This window comes from Camponotus floridanus, unplaced genomic scaffold (genome assembly GCF_003227725.1).
Source record: "Camponotus floridanus strain SB8 unplaced genomic scaffold, Cflo_v7.5 scaffold92, whole genome shotgun sequence".
NCBI lineage: Eukaryota > Metazoa > Arthropoda > Insecta > Hymenoptera > Formicidae > Camponotus > Camponotus floridanus.
In genome coordinates, this window is record NW_020229863.1 from 201,689 (window position 1) to 209,213 (window position 7,525).

The 7,525-nt window shown below is 52.7% G+C and overlaps 1 non-coding gene and 1 pseudogene across 1 annotated transcript; both read right to left on the reverse strand.

The window, feature by feature from the left end:
- Positions 1 to 3,049: 3,049 nt before the first annotated feature.
- On the reverse strand, positions 3,050 to 3,204 carry LOC112639831 (annotated as a pseudogene).
- A 908-nt stretch (positions 3,205 to 4,112) lies between these two features.
- LOC112639832 lies at positions 4,113 to 6,032 on the reverse strand. The gene has a single exon (XR_003123698.1). It is a non-coding gene; the product is annotated as a small subunit ribosomal RNA (ribosomal RNA).
- Between the last annotated feature and the right edge of the window lie 1,493 nt (positions 6,033 to 7,525).

The window sequence follows — 7,525 nt, forward strand, 5'->3', positions numbered from 1 at the left end:
GGCAGGCTCACGTCCAGACCTTTCTGCGCTCGCTGTCGCGACCCTCCTACTCGTCAGGGTTTCGTGACGACTCGAGGGAGATGATTGCCTCGCGAGGGAGCCGCAAACGCGGTCCGACGCGCGCAACGTTCCCGTCGCCGCCCCACTTGCCGCTGACGGCAGAGTATAGGCTCGACGCTTCAGCGCCATCCATTTTCAGGGCTAGTTGCTTCGGCAGGGTTGAGTTGTTACACACTTCTTAGCGGATTCCGACTTCCATGGCCACCGTCCTGCTGTCTTAAGCAACCAACGCCTTTCATGGTGACCCATGAGCGTCGAGTTGGGCGCCTTAACTCTGCGTTTGGTTCATCCCACAGCGCCAGTTCTGCTTACCAAAAATGGCCCGCTTGGCACTCTGATCCGAGATGCTCGTGGCTTCATAATTCAAGAAAGCCAGAGATCTCACCCATTTAAAGTTTGAGAATAGGTTGAGGTCGTTTCGGCCCCAAGGCCTCTAATCATTCACTTTACCAGATGAGACTCGCGCGCGTTCCGTGCGGAACGGCCGAGTGCCAGCTATTCTGAGGGAAACTTCGGAGGGAACCAGCTATTAGATGGTTCGATTAGTCTTTCGCCCCTATATCCAGTTCCGACGATCGATTTACACGTCACAATCGCTACGGACCTCCATCAAGGTTTCCCCTAACTTCGTCCTGACCAGGCATAGTTCACAATCTTTCGAGTCCCAACGTGTACGCTCTGGGTGTGCCTCTTCTCGCGTCGAGAACGAGACGCCCCGGGAGTGCGAGGCCGCATCGCGACGCGGCCCATCCTCCCTCGGTCGACGGCCAGGGCCGACCTTCACTTTCATTACGCCTTTAGGTCTCGCGACAAGTCCCAATGACTCGCGTACATGTTAGACTCCTTGGTCCGTGTTTCAAGACGGGTCCTAAGAGTACCCAAAGTAGTAGCGTCGCCGACCGGTATCCGTCCCCCGTGAGAGAGACGTTCGCAGGCCTGTCGAAGATGATCCGTACTTTAACCAACAGCGGGCCAGGACCAGGGACGGCGCAAAGTCCGTAACCTCCGAGTACTGTGGCGCGCGCTTGCGACGGCCTCGACGGACCGTGTAGAAGTGCGGCCTGATAACTTGCGCGTACCGCCGAGCAGCCGGCCTGGCGACCGAGGGTTTGTCGCGTGCCGTTTTACCGGCGACGCGACAGTCACCGCACCCGGGCCGTAGACCGACACCCAGCGGGTCGCGACGTTCTACTTGGGGAGAAGTGCACGACGACGACAGCCGGACATCAACGCACGGTAGCGTGCCCGCGCGCGAGTCGCGAGGACTCCGCGGGACATCGCCCACCGACGCGAAGCCAACGCCGCTGACGATGAATCTCCCCGTTCGATCTTTTGGGTTTCTTAGATTTACCCCTGAACGGTTTCACGTACTCTTGAACTCTCTCTTCAAAGTTCTTTTCAACTTTCCCTCACGGTACTTGTTCGCTATCGGTCTCGTGGTCGTATTTAGCCTTAGATGGAGTTTACCACCCACTTATACCTGCACTCTCAAGCAACCCGACTCTAAGGAGTGATCCTCCCGAGACGCGCACCGGTCGCTACGGGCCTGGCACCCTTTACGGGTAAGTGGCCCCACTCAAGATGGACTTGGACGCGACGCGACGCCTCGGGATAAGCGGATCCTCCCAAACACCACATTTCCCTGCGGCGGAACCGCGGGATTCGGTGCTGGGCTTTTTTCTGTTCGCTCGCCGCTACTGAGGAAATCCTAGTTAGTTTCTTTTCCTCCGCTTAATAATATGCTTAAATTCAGCGGGTAATCTCGCCTGCTCTGAGGTCGTCAGAGAATTTTGTAGAAAAACCTCCACAAAGAGATATACAGAGATATAGGGAGAGTGTGGGTTATTTTGCTAGCAAAAGTAGTAATACTTTTTTAATTATTAAAATTGTTATATACCACATTTTATTAGCGCTAAACCGCATACACCACCGATATTGCGCGGCACAATCTAGTGTCTTGGTTCTCGCGGGGACGCGAGAGAGGAGAGAGTTTATTATATTCGTTTTCCGTCCCTCTTAATTTCCACGATTATAAATATAACTCGCGCGGCGGCGTGTGTATATATAACGGGCGCGGTATGGAATCGATTCGACGAGTATACGACGGACGCGTGCCGGTCACAATCTTCGTTCGAAAATTTCATGGACTCGGACACGCGGTCGGCTCGCGATACATCCGCTTTAAGAGTGGATTTCTCTCGTAATTTTTCTCCCTCCGCGTACCACCGGACGACGGCTGTGCGCGCGCCGGTTTCCCTTCTCCAATATACTTTTACCGTGAGGGGTATCATCTCGCGCCGCGAGAGACAGGAGGCGAAAGCAGCCTCGCGCATGGTGTAAAAGGCGCGATATCGCGCGCGTGCTGGCGCACCGAGAGAGATAGAGAGTTGCGGAGCGACGACGCGATCGGAAGAAACAACGACGCGCTAGAAAAACGGACGCAGAATGATGCTTGGCGCTCTGGCGCCCGCTCGCTTTCTTTTTGCATTTGTTTCGCAAACTACGAGATCACTCGTAGAGAGCGACGATTCGAGTGTCGCGCGTCGTCGTCGTCGTTCCTCTCGTAATAGTTTTCGCATATTCTCTCGTGTGTCGTCGTTTCTTTATCTCCGACGAACAACTCCTCTCTCTCTCTTTTCTATATAATATATATATAGATATTTTTCGACATTCTCCGGGCGCCGCTCGCGCGCTTCCGCTATTCTTTCTTTTATAAACGCTTTTTGTACGTACAAGCTTCGGGCTTTCTTGTTATCTCCTCCCTTTTTATATAATTCCTCTCGCTGCATACACCTTTGGTGTCATTTCAGACGACGCCAAGGAGGGCGCGGCGCGGCCTCGTCGAAACCCGTCTCCAATATCAGAGGACTGGGAGGGCGACGGAAGCTTGTGCGCGTCTCTCTCTCTCGGGCGAACGTCTAACGATCGCTCGTACGCCGTTTACGCAATTTCGCGTAAGGGGGGCGCAAACAGTTTAGGTTTGTTAAAACGACCCATAGCCAGGCGTGGTCCGGGAATTGTATCCGTGGACCGCAATGTGCGTTCGAAACATCGATGTTCATGTGTTCTGCAGTTTACAAGTTGACGTGCAATTAGCTGCGTTCTTCATCAACCCACGAGCCAAGTGATCCACCGTTCAGGGTAATCGTTTTTCTCATTCGTTTCGCGTTCGTCGAACGCTTCACAGTTCATCCATCGTGGTCTCCACTCCGAGGAGTGAGAAAATCATGGCCCTACGATCAGCCTGGCCGCGCATCCGAGCACGCGCGGACCGCCGCCGCAATCCCGGTAGAGGGATCGAGGCTACGGCACAAAGTTGGTTCGCGCGATCGGAGCGTCACTTCGCCCGCCGTTCGATGGGCCGGGGCGGAAAATTCTTTGAATAAACCATCGGACGCGCCCACGTATGGGGCATCCTCTCGTCCGCCAGCCACACACTTCACGCGCACGTTCGGTTGTCGCGCGTCGCGCGCTGGCCACTGCCCCGGCTATTAGCGGAGAGGGCGCAGCGACAGCGAGTGCTGACATGCAACGTAGCATTTTGAGAGTGAGCGCGTAGGCGTAGGTTACCACCGGTTCGCTCGCGCTAACGCCGAATCGACGCTTCCGCTCGTAGCGGGATGCGTGATCGCGTTAAAGCGTCTCGGCACTCCGTATCGTATGTAATATTTTTCTTCGTTCGAAGAATGAGAATTTCAACATTCAACGGGAGACGGAGCGTCTCGGAAATTATTAAACGCTCGTCCCCCACGCGAGCGACTTCGACGACGACCGCGTCGGACACCGCCACCGTGGCGCGCGCTGCTGCTTGTCGCAGAGGCGCGGCCACGCGCGTGGCGCGTCCGAACGTCGTGTCGCGCGCGTCGACGTAATTTTTATTACATCCGTCAATTCCTCTTTCTTTCTCCTTTCTCTCTCTCTCTCTCTCTTTTCCTTTCGGTCTCTGTGTGTTAGACGTCGTGTTTCTTTCTCTCGTCCATTCAGTCGCCGACTGCTGCGAGCGCGCGCGTCTCGAAAGACATTCTCGACGCAGAGCAGGACCTCCGGAACGCTAATGATCCTTCCGCAGGTTCACCTACGGAAACCTTGTTACGACTTTTACTTCCTCCAAATAATCAAGTTTGGTCATCTTCCCGGCAACATCGGCAATGCCGAGACATTGCCGCGCACCAGTCCGAAGACCTCACTAAATTATTCAATCGGTAGTAGCGACGGGCGGAGTGTACAAAGGGCAGGGATGTAATCAACGCGAGCTTATGACTCGCGCTTACTGGGAATTCCTCGTTCATGGGGAACAATTGCAAGCCCCAATCCGTAGCACGAAGGAGGTTCAGCGGGTTACCCGGCCTTTCGGCCAGGGAACACACACTGATTCCTTCAGTGTAGGGCGCGTGCGGCCCAGAACCTCTAAGGGCATCACAGACCTGTTATTGTTCAATCTCGTGCGGCTAGAAGCCGCCTGTCCCTCTAAGAAGATTTGTTTGTACGTTGGTAGTAAAAACCCGCCAGCCGAAGCCGGGGGCCTTCGCGATACCATAAGGTACGCCTATTTAGCAGGCTAGAGTTTCGTTCGTTATCGGAATTAACCAGACAAATCGCTTCACCAACTAAGAACGGCCATGCACCACCACCCACCGAATCAAGAAAGAGCTATCAATCTGTCAATCCTTCCGGTGTCTGGTCCTGGTGAGGTTTCCCATGTTGAGTGAAATTAAGCCGCAGGCTCCACTCCTGGTGGTGCCCTTCCGTCAATTTTTTTAAGTTTCAGCTTTGCAACCATACTTCCCCCGGAACCCAAAAGCTTTGGTTTCCCGGAAGCTGCCCGCCGAGTCATCGGAGAAACTTCGGCGGATCGCTAGCTGGCATCGTTTATGGTTAGAACAAGGGCGGTATCTAATCGCCTTCAAACCTCTAACTTTCGTTCTTGATTAATGAAAACATTTTTGGCAAATGCTTTCGCTTCTGTCCGTCTTGCGACGATCCAAGAATTTCACCTCTAACGTCGCAATACGAATGCCCCCATCTGTCCCTATTAATCATTACCTCGGGGTTCCGAAAACCAACAAAATAGAACCGAGGTCCTATTCCATTATTCCATGCTCGCAGTATTCAGGCGAAGGTAGCCTGCTTTAAACACTCTAATTTGTTCAAAGTAAACGTACCGGCCCGATTAGACACTCAGTAAAGAGCACCGCGACGGGATATTAGTTGGACCGCTCCTCGCGAGGCTAAGCCCACTGGTAGGACGTCCCACATCACGCCAGTTAAACACCGAGAACGTTGAACCGACGGTGTGCGACACAGATTCAACTACGAGCTTTTTAACCGCAACAACTTTAATATACGCTATTGGAGCTGGAATTACCGCGGCTGCTGGCACCAGATTTGCCCTCCAATGGATCCTTGTTAAAAGATTTAAAGTGTACTCATTCCGATTACGAGGCCTCGGATGAGTCCCGTATCGTTATTTTTCGTCACTATCTCCCCGTGCCAGGAGTGGATAATTTGCGCGCCTGCTGCCTTCCTTAGATGTGGTAGCCGTTTCTCAGGCTCCCTCTCCGGAATCGAACCCTGATTCTCCGTTACCCATTACAACCATGGTAGGGGCAGAACCTACCATCGACAGTTGATAAGGCAGACATTTGAAAGATGCGTCGCCGGTGCTAGGACCGTGCGATCAGCACAAAGTTATTCAGAGTCATCAAAATAAACGGTGGACGAATGGCGAGCCGCCCGCCACCAATTGGTTTTGATCTAATAAAAGCGTCCCTTCCATCACTGGTCGGGACTCTGTTTTGCATGTATTAGCTCTAGAATTACCACAGTTATCCAAGTAAATGTGGGTACAATCTAATGAACCATAACTAATTTAATGAGCCATTCGCAGTTCCACCTTAATTCGGCATGCACTGAGACATGCATGGCTTAACCTTTGAGATAAGCATATAACTACTGGCAGGATCAACCAGGGAGCTTCGTGTTCGATTACGCGCTCTCGGTAGAGCGGTAACTCGCGAGCGGACCCACGCCTCGGGAGGCGAGCGGGAACCGTCGCGCGCTGTTAAGCTCTCTTTCGTCGCCGTTGACCTTTCTTGGCTGGTCGGCGAAACTCTGTGTTACTCTCCATTATATTGTAACGATGCACCCCGTGTACCCCCTAAAACGCATCGTTATTCCCGGCATGCGATCGCCGGAAGCTGCCGCCCGGCAGAACACCCGCCGGGCAAGGGCAGGGGCGCGGTGCGCCCACATTTTTAAACAATTCAAAAAACTCGAAACGGCGTTAGGCCGTTAATTGCCGAGCCGAAAAAAATCGGAGATTGCCGAGGAACCCCGAACCGTCGACCGGCGAAAACCCGCGTTCGGCGCGACACCCGAATCCCTCCGAACGGGCCCGACCGTACCGTTTCCCTGAAACCCGTTCGGAAGGGGTAAATCCGCCGCGCGCCGACGCGCGGGTAATTAGCCGGTATAAAAAGGGCATACTCGGCAATCTAATCACCTTTCCGATTCCGCTCGCACCAGTGAGACGACTCGAAATCCTAAACCGCTCCTAGCAAACGCCGAATATAGAACCAGAGGTAGAGAGCACTCTTCCTCTATCGAGAAGCTCTCGATCATTATACGGCTAGTCCATCCAGCCACTTTTTCCGACCGCCAAACGAACCTGAGTGCACTCCGGTTCATCCGAGAGTTCTCGGAGAAAACGGTCCAACATCCAACCGCCTTACGTTGTGCATCATACCTCGGGGCAGAGAGGAGAGCTGCCTCGGGCGAGCGATTCTCGCCGGCACAACGCTTCCAGGAAACGTTCCTGCCACACCGGGAATTACACCTACGATTCAGCGAAAGACGCGTACGCCGAATTAAACTCGTACTTCGCAGAAACAACAGCAAAAGAAATCCGCGAAGGAATACGCACGTTTGTAAAAACGCGGCTAGAAAAAGCGCCACGCACACCAATTCACCGCGCTCAGACATAAACACGCGCTCCGTACCGAATTAATATAATTAACGCTTATTACTCACGCGCACACGCACACACACACACACACACACACACACACACACACACACACACACACACACACACACACATTTATACACACCTACACGAACACACATTCTGTAATACATCTGCTGTAATAAATATTTTGTTACACATACACGCTCTCGCTCTTATTACGTCAAAACGAATCCTGATTCCGACTCCGACTATCCGACGGCGATTCGCGCGGAATACGCCCGTGACAATATATTTTATGAAAATCGACTTGATGAAATAGCCAAAGCGTTTTCGTCAAGATATCATTTCATTCGTCTCCACAAAACTTATTTTTATAATATACAAATCGCAACGTGCATTTTGCATAAAATGTTCTCTTTAAATGATCATTTTGATTCTTATTCTCCAATATACATATAAACGGCATGATTGCGAAGACCGCGCCCATTTTTACCCTGA